The sequence below is a fragment of the Aulonocara stuartgranti genome (assembly GCF_965226115.1).
Source record: "Aulonocara stuartgranti genome assembly, chromosome: 15".
Lineage (NCBI taxonomy): Eukaryota > Metazoa > Chordata > Actinopteri > Cichliformes > Cichlidae > Aulonocara > Aulonocara stuartgranti.
In genome coordinates, this window is record NC_138951.1 from 5,596,067 (window position 1) to 5,610,268 (window position 14,202).

Here is a 14,202-nt window from a genome sequence, read left to right on the forward strand (position 1 = left end):
CCGACGCCTATTGAGAAGTACTGCTGTTAATTCAGGATGACATCGGCACTGTAAAACAATGCCCGTGCAACATTTTGCCCATCTGGTGCTGAGAAAAACACTCATAAAAGCAGCACTAACTTCTAGAAATGAGCTGTATGTGATAATTCTCCGATCTTTCTCGGCCACAGCTGATGTCGAGTCCATTTGGACGACTGAAGACCCTCACCCCTCCCCACCTCTTCTTCTCTTCTTCTAGAGCTTTCAGGGGAGGTAGCCATAGCATTTATTAACACTGATAAACCTCTTACCTGTACATTCCCATCCCCTTTACCTCTTAATAAGCTCAGTTCATCTGAATTTCATTTGGCCACAATCAGCCACAGTGATTTCTCTCCCTCTCTCAAGGCTAAATTACGCCTCGTACATCATCATTTCCTTGAGCCTAAGCAGATGCTCCGAGCAGAATGGGGTTGGGAAGGGTGTATCGAATTAATCTAAATAATTGGTCTTAGCCTGTTTGAGCGGGCTCCCACACTGGTTTCAGATGGCATAATGAAGTTGCGACCTCCCCTAGAATGAGGCTGGCCAGCAGGCCGGCGATCATGTTTAGCACGTGTCATACGCATAGTTAAGTCGTTACATCCGAAGTGAGGGGTGATTCAATGACACTGCCCCCCACCCACCACCACCTGACCCCAGTGATCATAAATCATAAACTCCATGCCTTCACCCTATTTTAAATATATCACACTTAGGTCCGCAGGTGCTGAATTATTCATATTTTGCTAATAGAGGCATTTAAAGATATTCTGTGTTGTCTTATATCTAAAATGTGAACATTTACCCGGCATGGATATCTCTTGGGACGTACGCAGACAGGCATTAGCGAAAGCTAACAAAGTGCTTCTGTTTTAAAAGAGCAGAGAACAGCGAGGTCTGTTGTCAGGGGAAAAGAGCATGGTGCTCAGTGTTTAAGGTTTTTGTTTTTTTTTAAAGTCTATGTATATATATTTATTACCACCTGCTAAAGCTACATGTCTTCGCAGCATGTACTCACTGGCTGCTTCATTAGGCTGACCTTGCTAGTACTGGACCTCCTTTAACCTTCAGAACTGCCTTATTTCTTCATGCCATAGATTCAACAAGGTGCTAGAAACACCTCCTGAGAGATTTTCATCCATATTGACATGATAGCTTCACACATTTGCTGCAGATTTGTCTGTTACACATTCATGATATCTCCTGCTCCACCACATCCCAAAGGTGCTCTATTGGACTGAGATCTGACGACTGTGTTGGCCATATTCAAGAAACCAGTTTGAGATGGTTTGAGGCATGTAACATGGTTTGTTGGAAGCAGCCATCAGAAGATGGGTACAGCGTGGTCATAAAAGAAATGGAACAGGTCAGCAACAATACTCAGATGGGCTTTGGTGTTTAAATAGTGCTCAATTGGTTCTAGGGGTCCAAAATGTGTGAAAGAAATTCTCCACATCATTATACCATCATATACTTCAGATTCTAGCCAATCATTTTACCTTTCCAAGGATAGTAGGCGGGCCCAGGTACATATGTTCTTTTAGAGCAGAGCTACAGATTAAAAATGCCCACGGTGAAGCAGTCAAAAGTCTGGCTGTACTTCACAGCAAGAGATGCAAACTCAGCAGCCTGCAACAAGTGCTTTAAGGTGATACTGTTCAAAGGAGGTAACGCCTCATGTCTGATGAAACACCTGGCGACACATAGCGTTTTTTTTAAAGCCGAGAAATGCACCATACCTACTACGGGTGTGGTGCCTGTTATCGGCAACATCCCCCAAAACCCGAAGAGGAGAGTCCTGGCCCCTAGCCCTGCCAGTTTTTCTACCAGAAATGATGACAGATGATGATGGCAACAGCAGCCATTCTTCTCTGCGTGAGTAGCTTAATGTTGTCCGTGTGTAATTTACGTTGAGTACGCTAACCACGTTATTACATTAATGCATGTAAGGTAAACTAGCAACCACCGTTGTAGTTACATGCGGCTGTCTTCTTGTTTGATTGCAGATACTCCCTTCACCCTGGCCAAAAAGGCTAAAATGACCAAAGAAAAAATTGGAAAACAGTTCAATATGAGAGGTTTTTGGACAAAGTTTGTGTTTTTTACATTGCACTGCTTCCAGCTAAGAGTGATACCATATATGCCCTATAGCTGCAGAAAAAGCTAACATTGTTATCTTTTCACAAAAAAAACAGCTAAACATAAAAGGTTTTTGGACAAAGTTCTCCATTCTTTAAGTACCGGTTCGAGCACCGTTTAAGCACCGGCACCGTTTCAAAAGTACCGGTTTGGCACCGGTATCGGATAAAACCTAAACGATACCCATCCCTACTTTCATGTTGTTTATGTCCAATTCTGGACCTACCAGCTTAGTGTCCCAGCAGAAATCATGACCTATCAGACCAGGCAACATTTTTGCGATCTTCTGTTGTCTAATTATGTTGAACTTATGCAAACTGTAGCCATAGCTTCCTGTTTTTAGCTTTTTTTTTTGCTTTTTTTTTTTACCTGTCCCGTTTGGTTCCTTTGCCATCAGAATTATTGTCTAAAGGCCAAGAAAGATGCCCAAGGGATTTACTTTACCAAATGGACCATCCCGGCCTTGCCGTCCCACATAGCAAAATTGGTATGGCCCCGATCTGGCCCACACAATGTGCTTACACATGGCCCACATACCACAAAGAATGACGACCCTTTGGTGGCCCAGATCAGGTTTGCCAGAGGTGGCCCACACATGGGCCAGCACAAGGATAGTTGCAGACACACTAGTGGTCCTGTGCTGGCCAATGTGTATTGTGGCGGCAAATCTCCGTTAGCGAGTTAGCGTTAACACCATAGTGCAGTTATGGTGTTAACGTCATTTTAACGGGATTAACACTGACAGCACTAGTTGTGCTGTGAGGTATCGTCCTAGTTCTAATGGCTGTGCTGTTTAGAGTTGGGCACTTTATAAACCGGGTTTGGTACAACCATTCACACCAGTCCAAAGACAGGTGTGAAGATATGTGTGGCACATCTGTTACATGTGTGTACCTGACATACGTTGCTATTTGGCTGGAATTAGAAAAGTATAAGGCAGCTCTAACTAATTTGCTTATACATCAAAGCTTGAGGCTGGCAGGTCTCCACTTCATATGATGGCATTTGGTCAGGGAGTGGAACAAAACTCCTCACCTCAACTAGAGCTCTCCATGGGAGTAGGATTAATGTAGATTGTTTCAAGCAGGAAAACAAGACTCCCCCGTTAGGTTTGGATCTATGTAAGAAATCAAACCCTAGCCTCTGCTGAGGTTTTGTGCTTTTTTTCTTTTTTCTTTTTTTTTGCCCTGAAGCTGCTTTGATGAAGTGTATATAAAATAACGATTGATATGGTAAGGCTAAAGCAGGGAGAGAGAGGTGAGGACAAACTCAGATGATCAAAGAGACATGGAATGGAGAGGGAAAATGGGCCCTGCGTGGGATGTTTCCCTTCATAACAACTTTTTTTTAAAAACTATTTCAGCTCATAAATAACAGATTCACATGCGTTTTAATGGTACACTGACTTGTAACAGGGACAATGTTGCCACTGTGCTCAAAAATTGCAAAAATGGCCATTTGTATCTTGGGTTGATTGAGACTTGTGAGAAAAAATTTGAAATCCTTAAGGATGAGGAAGACAGAGGAAGGTGTCACGGAAAAGAGGGACCCAGGCGCGGTTCTTGCTCACAGAAACACAGTGCGTTTATTTACAGTGAAACAGACAAGTCCAACAATCCATTCAAAAGTGCAATTTTCCAATCGTGCTCGTCCCTTGCTCCCAGTGCGTTCCGTGTAGTAACTCCCTTAGTGTGTGTGCTCCCCAACTCGCTTCTCCGCTCGCCCCTCCTGGAGGAAGAAGGAAAATCCAGCGTTAGCCACACGCTAGCCGAATAACACACTCACACTGCTCGCACAGACTATACCAGTTCGGAGTAATAATCCCACGTCGACTGTCGCCGTGAGTCCAGGTTAAATACCCCTTTCTAGCCTGGAGGAATGATTACCAACCACTGGTCAGGTAATCAGCTGCAGGTGGGCCGGCAACAGCGAAGAGGGACTCCCAATGACGACAGTCGCCAGGACACGCCTCTCCCACGGCGCGCACTTCCGTAAACAACCCCGAGGGCCAGGGAGGGAGAAGCAAACACATATACAGAAAACATAAACACAAGCAGGGTCGTCTGGAAAGGGCCGTCCGACCGTGACAGAAGGTAGGTAGGGTTTGAATATATGACAGTGCTGTAAAAGTGAATTACCTTCCAGAACTGCACAGTGTTAAAAAAAAAAAAAAAAAAAAGATCTTAGGTTAATAGTATGAGTTTGACATCAGTTCTGTCTCTTTATTAGCTTTTCAAGATTTCGGGTTAGGGTCAAATACACACAAACTGTGAAAATCAGTAAGAATGTTATAATACCTATAACTTTTTATAGATGATCTTCAAACTTCACAACAATATGCTAGGCCTTGGGGACATGAGTACCTAGGTTGGCTTAGCATTAGACCTTGACCTTTGTTATTAGCGTCCAAGGTCAAAGTTGACCTTGAAAAAAAAACACAGGCTAACGTCATATCATAAAAGATCAAAGTTTTAGTAAAGCCATTGCCTTCTGAGAAGTTGTGCTCTCTGAGTGCTCTTGTTTTAAATGGGCTTTAAACAGCTTTTGGATAGATGGATGGATGGTAAAAATATATTTTTTGTAATTTTTACGTTTATTCTGACATACATGAATCAAGATAAAGACAGCAGAATATAAGCCTGTTGGAAGGGTTTTAAGATTTCCTCTAAATGATCACATACAGGAGCTGTTGGCATTACAGTTTCATGAACAGTAATATATAAACAAAACCATAATCTATTTCAAGACCAAATAGTTGTGGTGTTTAGCCCAAAAATGAGTAAACATGAAATAAAATAGGAAGGGGAAAAGAATTAACAAGTGATTAATTACATATTGAAAATAAGTGCAAAGAACAAAGCTCCCACAGGGGACACAAACCCCGGCCTTCTGACAGTATTGGGTTTAATGCAACTGTCATGGGAATGAGTAAATTACCCAGGACTGCAGTTCATGTCTTCTCTCGCTGTTTTATTTTTGTTCTCTGTTTGGCTCAATTTAAAGCACCAGAAATAGTGTTTGGTGAGGATGAGGAAAAGATCAAGGTTTGTGTTAAAAATCAACCCTGCATGTTGGAAATTATGCTAAATTGTACCCACAGCATTCAAAATTAACACTAAGTGGTTCTGAACAAGCGTCCCATGTGTGACGAGTTGGGAATGAGACCAAGCTCATAACGCATAAAAGTTCCATAATGTGAGCACATTCAAAGAGACAAACGCTCATATATGCACCCTTGATTTGCTGTTTTCCATTGGTATAAAGTATAGACAGTCACATGCACCATGATATAACATCAGCTGCTCTAAATGAGGCCACTAAATGCTGTGTACTAGATGCATAATAAAAAAACATGCAACTGTGGATTCAATAAAAGTGTCCTATTTTCCTGTACTGTGGAGCTTGAGACAGGGTATGGATTAATGGGGGGAGCTCATGGTGTTCTTTTAACAGAAGCATAGAGGCATGCTGAGTGTTACCGTGATTTGCTATGACAGCCGTGCCCCAGTGCAACATTCATTTAAAGCACAAAGTAAGCTTTGTCCATTTGTTTCCTCTGGTTTGTGTGTGTCAGAGTGGGTGTGTACTGGGCAGGGCTTGGGGTAGATGGATGCAGAACAGTGTGTGCATTTCCCTGCCAGGTGGAATCAGACAGTCTCTTCTTCAAATGACAGATGAGCTGCAAGACCATCTACATACATCATGTTGTGCTAGACTGATCAGGAGAAAGACTGATGGCAAGGCAGAGAAATCCCTACAGGATTTTTTTTTTTTGACTTAATAATTTCATGACAGGCTGAACACTGTGAGAATTACACCTGACAGGCAAGAGAAGCTGCTTATTTTCAGCACCAGTTGGGTGGTATTTTTGCTCAGGCTCCCTGACTGCTTTTTCTGTTAAAATGCATTGCTAGGTCAGACACACAAGCACCGCGCTGTTCCCTCCATTTTGTCCCATCTGTTTAACATGGAGCATTACTAACACAATCAGCAGATCCCAGTACAGTCTGTGCCAGTGTGCCATGGTAGTAGAACAACTACCATAGACAAAAAAAGAAAAAAGAAATCGCACATTTTCTTTCATTTCACTGCTGTGTCAAAAAGTAACCTGCAAACTCATTTCTGGTATGTTTTTATGTTACAAATACACCTCTCAGGTTAAGGTTCTGAATTTCTCAAGCTATTTATACATCCAGGCTAAGTTATAAAGTAAGCCCTTCTTAAATAGAGACCGGAGGTGTGTATCAGATCTCTGCCTTTTGGGGCCAGATTTGTTAAGCGTGAGTGCAAAGAGTGCTGACAGGTGTCAAAATAGCATGCCCATTCTGCCAAGAGACCCGCAATTTAGAGCAAGGCTGCAAACCAAGAGATGATATTCAGCTGCGCGCAATTTACTAACAGGGCAAGCGCAGCTTGTTAATTGTAATCAGAAAAGCACATAAATAAAGGTCATACACATGTATGTTAAATGTAGCCCTATGGTAGCCAGTGTAGGACTGTAAGCCGTACAACAATATTTTCACATCGAGTTCTGTAGCAGTCTTGTCTTGTATTAAGACAACGTGCATCGCTTCAAGGGATAAAACAAACCAGAAGTGTCTGATTGCCTGTTAGTGTTAAAAATACAACTACAATTTTTTGTGCTGGATTTTTAAAAAAAAGATGTATCTCACGTACTGTCAAACTGCATGCAGCTGAATTAATGCAGGTTCACCTCTAAAACCGATCATCTGCGCGCTGTCCATGGTGCTGACACGTTCAACTAGGACAGTGATTTCCAAAGTCTGGGCTGGGGCCCCCTAGTGGGACATGAGGATACTGCATGCAGGCTGCGATAATAACAGAAATTCAGTTTGAAATTACTTGTAAGTATGTAGAGTTACATATTCTTATAAATTTGGTTGAAAGTGAATTTAAACTCATAATAGGAAGTGTTTAGTTAGTTATATTACTCATTACTCTGACCCTAAATCACTGCTTTTATATTGAAGTTTGTGTCCCAATGGCAGGTCTACACGTTGACCTTAACACTTTGCATATGACTGGGTAGTGTTAGCAATTGATAGCAAACAGCCTGCTTTGTTTATGTATTTTGAATACACTTTTTCAAGAGAATGCATCGCTTTCTGTATTAGGGTGAAGATTTCAGCTTGTCTTCAGCTTGAATGTAATTGAGATAAAAATGTGTTTTTAAAGTTTATTACAGTATAGGGATTGCAAAAATTGAGACATGCGTTTTTTTAAGTGTTGAATATTGGGACAATTAGCAGTAAACTGCATGTGGCAAACATTAAGCATTACTAAATCAGTTTGCATGCTTGATTTAAATATTCCTCGCCCCATATTTTTCACCTTGAACATGCAAACTCCCACAAATGCATATACAAGGGTCAAAATTCTCTGAGTTCCCACCCATTACATGCAATCTACTCACTGTGTTGTCTTTCTAAAATATTGACAGTGTTATTTTTTTATTTTTTAAAACACAGTTTGTTCTGGCACCGTGCCTCAGTAAATCTGGCAGCTTGGAGGCTGCCTGGAGGAAGCAGGTGGAAGCTGTGTGGATAACTCTATGTGGTCATCAAAAATGGATGGAAGGCAACACATAGGCTCCCATGCACCTTCCCATGTTGAAATACATGTACAGGTACAGGGTACAGATTTTCCAAGGGGGGAATAAAAGCCTAATGTGTCGTAACTTCCTGCAGAAAAAAATGGAGATGAAGAAAAATTAAGAAAGAGAGAACAAAATGAGAAACAGACCATTCTGGAAGATCATTAAAGGTTCTAACACTTGAACCTTGAACCTTGAACCTTGAAATGAATAATAACGTCTGTTATTAGAAGCCTTTGTGCGATTAGGTCACAGGTAACAAATGCAGATCGTGAATCTAGGATTTTTAATAATTCAGATCTAATGTCATGAGCCGAGCACGCCTAAGTCCAGCTGAGGCAGCTGAAGCAGCAGAGTGGAGCGCTATGTCTGCTCTCATCTTGTTGCACCCCAAATCAAAATGTATTCTTCTTAGCAAAAAAAACTTGTAACAAAGCTACAACACGCTAACTGTTGGCTGTGTTGTCTTATGCATGTAGCTATCAACTTCTCAATAATTAAAAAGAAAATGCAAATCTTGAAAAACAAAGGCTATACTCACTAATTGAAAAGCACTGGCTTTACTACGCTTATTGACTACTCAAAGCACTTAGCCCCATTAACCCATATATTGATACAACACTTTGTCCAATACACTTTCTCTCATTTTGAGATCAATTAACATGACATGCATGTCTGTGGACTTTTGGAGGACGCTGAAGAAACCAGCACAGCTAGAAGGCGAATACTCCACACACAAGCCCAGTATTTTTAACTTAATCAAGCTAAAATTAGTGAATTGGCATCATACAAACATAATGTCAGAATTTTATTGTGGTTATTGATTGGTTAAAGACATGCTCCATTATATTCTCATTTTAAATCTCGAACAGATTTAAGCACATTAAATTTATACCAGAGATATAAAACCTTCTCTGCCCCAAACACCACTTTACATAAACTACCCTTTCCCTTTGTTATTGTTGTTTTGTTGTTGTTTTCAGACGCAAGAGGGAGATATCAGTCTATCTAGATGCCTTCCTCTTACACCTCTATGAACCAGCCTGCTCTGGTGTAAATCAATTGCAAGAAAAAATCTATAGAGCCATCCAGTCTGAAGCAATCTGAATCAACAAAAGGTCAACGTAACATTACATGCTGTAGCATAATTTCCAAAAATAACCGTTTTAGTGGGCATAACAATGTGCAGTATTCTCTAGAGAGCCATCTGAAGTTCCCACTGCACAGTTACAGCTGCCCTGAGGCCAGACATTCTCCTGGTCACAGAGGCCACCAAAAATATCACACTAGTGAAACTGACAGTGCTGTGGGAGGATCGCATGGAGGAAGTGCAAAAAAAAAAAAAAGTAAAAAGAAAAAGGTCCTCGGATGAATAACTGGTCATCGTCTGCCAGTAGCAGGGTAAAGTGTCAGGATGCATGCCCATTAAAGTTGGATGCAGAGGAGGATTTCTGGGGCATTCTCTTCAAGGCCCTGAGCTAACTCAGTTTCACGGAACTGTCAAGGACCTGAACTATCAAGAATATCAGCGAGGCATCTGGGATTCAGAGAGGAGACCCAACCTGAAGTCAAGCTGGGCCCAGTCAGCCACAGCTGAGTCACCGGTGAGAGGAGTTCAAAGACCTGAAACACGTGACCACCCCGGAATACTCCAATAATAATGTTTACAGTTGCATCCAAGGATGTGTTTTATGGGGCAGAAATGGTTTAAACAGTAGTACACCGATAAAGGCCACTTTTTTAAAATGATGTTTACATGTTATTGAAAAAAGCTTAAACATATAGCAGAAAGTGTTAATGCAAGTGGTGTCTAAGGAGAGATCCAATGAACAATGTGTTTTACTGAAAATGATTTATTGACACAAAGAGGTTTTGATCAGAGACTGACTGCAACATATTCATGATTCAGGAAATAGTGTCAGCCAGGGGGGCTTGAGAACCCTGGGAGAGAGGAAATGTGCATTGGTTTAGTAAGGCTACTGTGGAGCGATGGTACAGAATTGATCCTGAGGAGATTTTGGCTTGGAAGAGTTTGGCTTACTTAGAGAGGTGGGGCGGGCTATACTAAGGATCAAGGGACATGAGTTTGTTTCCTGAAGCCACTGGGGGACATTGGGGGCTATTTTCCACCAAAAAGGACGAACTCAACTGGAACAGGTGAGCAAATCTGGTTGGAAGATTGTCCATCACCCATAGAAGAACACAAACGTAAACACCGGGGAAAGCACTAGAATGCAGAGAAGCTCTCTCTGAGCCTGGTTACCACTCTCAGGAGGTTTGGCAATCTATTAAGGAATGGAAGCTCAAGCAGCTCAGGATATAAACTGGTCCTGCTGAGGAAGTGGGAATCAGGCTGAAAGACAGGAAGACTAAATCTACCACCCAAGGGCGGAGACAGAACCTGCCCAACCCAATCGAGAACTCTAGAGACCATAGATAGAGGAGCACACCAGTGCAGGACTATGACAAGAAGCAAGTCTATGCAAGTTTGTCACAATTTGGCTACTTTATTTAAACAACAAGAACCAAAATCATTAAGTCGGTAGAGTAGTGCTTAGGTAGGTGTGGGAAGACGTGCATGCATGTGGCAAAATAAAAAAAGAAAGCGATTCTACACTCTAGAATGGGGTGGGTAGTTAAGCTTCCATGAGGCCCTATGAGAATCAAGGACTGTTGTGGAGGGCGGCACCAATGAGCTTGTAAAGAGATCAAATTAATATTGAGCAGAACTGGTAATATTAATTGCTCACCCCTGCCTAGACCAGCCCTTTCTCAAGTAATTTCCACTTCCACTCAGATAAACCTGCAGGCTATGTGTCATATGTATTTCTATTTATGGTTAATAGATACTCTGCTGAAAAAGAAAAAAGACTTTTATTACTCTCACTCAATATTTTTTCTGTTTCTGTTTGATTTTTTAAATTTCACTTTATTATTCCCAAGCTGTTGTCTTTTTAAATGTTTTGTGACTGATGCAAATTATTTTGTGTTTAGTGGGGGGTTTTGGCGTGCGTGCGTGCGTGCGTGCATGCGTGTGTGTGTGTGTGTGTGTGTGTGTGTGTGTGTGTGTGTGTGTGTGTGTGTGTGTGTGTGTGTGTGTCTCTCACGGCACTGGCCATGTCCGTGGCACTGAGATCCATTTGTTATGCAGGTTCATGAGATCAAGTGGGTGTTTGTCATTCCAGAGCACACTCCTTCACAGTGGTTGGCCGCCTGCCTCTCTGTGATACCACAGTGAGGAGAAAACAGCATGACACAGGCCACGGTCGTCTGCCTCACAGAGGAGGAATGTACAGAGGCCACTTCTCATATGTTGCTCTGATTTGCTCCAATGTTACATTGATTTGCCAGCGAGATGGTCAGGCAGACGGTATTTGCTACACTGGTTTGATTCTGCTGTCAGTCATGCAGCAGCTCTTCATGCTCTACCAGTGATAAGAAAGATGCACGCTTGGAAAATAGGACTCTCTCTCTCTCGCTCTCTCACATTCACACACACACACACACACATACACACACACGCTGACACATCAGCAGCCACAGCAGGCATGAGTGTGACCCCGCAAACAGTGATGAGGTCATTAAAGGCGACACAGCTAGGGCTGGAGACCGGAGCCTGGAGGCTGTGCAGCAGTAAAACAGAAGAGAGTACAGCGTGTTCCTTAGCAAGGCGAGAGGTCAGGATGTGCTAGTCGCCAAGCTTGTCCTCAGTGCGGGATACAGAGAACGGGGGAGCCAGTGACATCACACAGGGCCACTCGTAGTGACTCACTGACACTAATTATGGTTTCAACCTCCTCTCGCTCTGTTTGACTCCTCTTCACCTCACTGCTGACTTTTCTACCCGCGACATTTTGACAATCTCTCTCAAATCTCTCATTTCTCTCTCTCTCTCTCTCTCCCTCTCTTTCATTTTAACTTTGTCCTCTCACTTTTCTCTCATTCCCCTTTTCTCCTTCTTTCTGTGGCACACAGGCACAAACAAAATTTCAGAATTTAAATTCCCATATTTAGTGTATGCCACTCTTTGTCTGTGTCTTACACAATCACTTCCTCCCTCCTCATTTTTAGCTTCTGTAAGAGCAGAGAAGAGGTTACAGAGTGCAAAATTACTTCTCTGCTCTGTCACTTCACTTTAAGACACACACACACACACACTTGTGTTTTCATATCTTAGTGGGGACATCTTATTGACATACTGTTTTCCCTAAGCGCTTACTCTAACCATCAAAAATAAGGCACTAACCCTTAGCCTTAACCTAGCCATAACCTAATTGTAACGCTGACCCAAAAAACACATTTTGAGCCTCAAAAATGCCTTCAAACTTGTGGACACTGGCATTTTGTCCCCATAAAGGCAGTTGGTCCCCACAAGTATAGTGAAATTCCAATTTCTGGTCCCCACAAAGATAGATAAACACGGTACACACATATAAACACACAGGCTGGTGTAGAGCTATTTGGTCAAGTCTGTTGATATCCTGTTAAAGGATGATTCACTTCATATCCATTCCAAGACAGGTGAACAGAGTGGCAGAGTGGTTACAGACTAAAAGGCAAGCTGGGAAAGGATGAGACAGGAAAAGTAGCTAAACTCTGAGAAAAAGAGATTTATATATAGGATGAGGTAATAGAGAGGGTTTTGGTTTGCAGCAGCAGTGGGTGGGTTTGTGTTTGTGCTCCCGGTTAGCTCTCAGCTGGCTGATATGAAGGAGCCTTGGCAGAACAGTCAGCCAGCAGCCAGCACACCTGAGGAGTAAACATGACAGATGCTGATAGACCCTGACGCAGACTGATAAGCTCTCTCCCACAATCCCCCAGTGCTGTCCACAGTGGTGCAGAAACCTTATCGTGTATTGCTCCACGCCAAGCCTTTCCCCTCCTCATCACCACCATCGTAAGTCTGCGTGCGGCCACCCTCGATAGGCAGGCGTCGCTGCACGATCCCTCCCTGTGTACGACAGAGGTTGCACGAAGCTCAACCTGGCGGGGCTCGAAATAATACTCGACTGCAATTATTCATTTCATCTTGGCAGCCGTCGTAATTTATGAACATCCCAAGGCTTGATTGAGTACCACGTTAACTCTAAGTGTAATGATGTAGAGCAAGCTATCAAAGAAAGGGAAGATGAATGATGAGATGCCAACGTTACACTGGTAACATGCAAATTTTCAAAGGGATGCACCAAAAAAATAACTAAAAAATGTTTAACAACCAAAATAACATCAGCAGTCTAAATAATTATTTCAACATTGTATCTGCGTCAGATTTTTTATTTCCTCTTTTTGTGCCAGAGGAACATGCGACACAACAACATACACCCACTACTTATATTATCTGTTGATATATCATTGAAATGACTGGTATATGGGTGCATCCCTTAAGATGGGATAAAGCTGTTGTTCAATTCATCTCAATTCAATTTTGTTCATACAGCGCCAAATCACAGCAGCAGTGGCCTTAAGGCATTATGTAGGCTATGATAAAATAATGAAACCAGATTCTGTTTTCACTTAAGTAGCAAAAGCCACAGTTATTTGTGAATAATCACTGATGATAAACATACTTAAAAGGCAGGAATCTTTTGGCCATGCCTACACAAAATGATTTACCTCATGTCTGCTATCCAAATTGACATTATTAATAATATTTGACAGAGATAACCTGTGTAAATACATAATTTTTTAATTGATTATTTCACTTATTAAAGGAAAAAAGCTATCCAAACTACCTGGCCCAAAGCAAAAAGGTAACTGCCTCCTATAGCTAATCGATTGTGCTATCCTTGGTAGGAAGATCTGCACTCAAGTGTTTGTAATAACTGGCAAAGAGTCTTTCACATCTCTCTGAAGGAATTATAGCCCACTGTTCTTTTCAGAATTGTTTTCGTTCAGCCACACTGGGGAGTTTAAGGTCATGCAAAAGAAGCTCAATATAATTCATGTTCAGGCTTTGACTCGGCCTCTCTAAAACCTTCATTTTCTTTTCTTTTTTCTTTGTTTTAAACATTCATTGGTGTGTTTTGAATCATTGTTCTGCAGCATACCCCAAATGTGCTTTAGCTTCAGGGCACAAACTGACTGGCCAGACATTCTCCTTCAGGATTTTCTGTTAGAGAGCAGAATTCATGGTCCCATCGTTTATAGCAAGTCGTCCATGTCATGAAGCAGCAAAGCAGTCCAAGACCATCACTCTACCACCACCATGTTTGACTGTTGGTATGATGATCTTTTTATCAAATGCTCTTAGTTTTATGCCAGATGTAACAAGACTCAAACCTTCCAGAAATATTACCTGTTGTCTCGTCCACAGAATATTTTTTATAGAATTTTACAGTCAGAACTGTAAGTTTCTATCCAACTTTAGATTCATGAAGGACTCGGAGTTGAGTCATTGCTCATCCAAACGAGTTGAGAATAACAGCTAA

General features: G+C 41.9%; 1 long non-coding RNA gene across 1 annotated transcript; it reads right to left on the reverse strand.

Annotated features, from left to right (window-relative positions):
* Positions 1–3,719: 3,719 nt before the first annotated feature.
* LOC309688526 lies at positions 3,720–4,292 on the reverse strand. The gene is made up of 2 exons (XR_014271109.1): positions 3,966–4,292; positions 3,720–3,888 (listed from the first exon to the last, which is right to left on the reverse strand). It is a non-coding gene; the product is annotated as an uncharacterized lncRNA (long non-coding RNA).
* Positions 4,293–14,202: the final 9,910 nt, after the last annotated feature.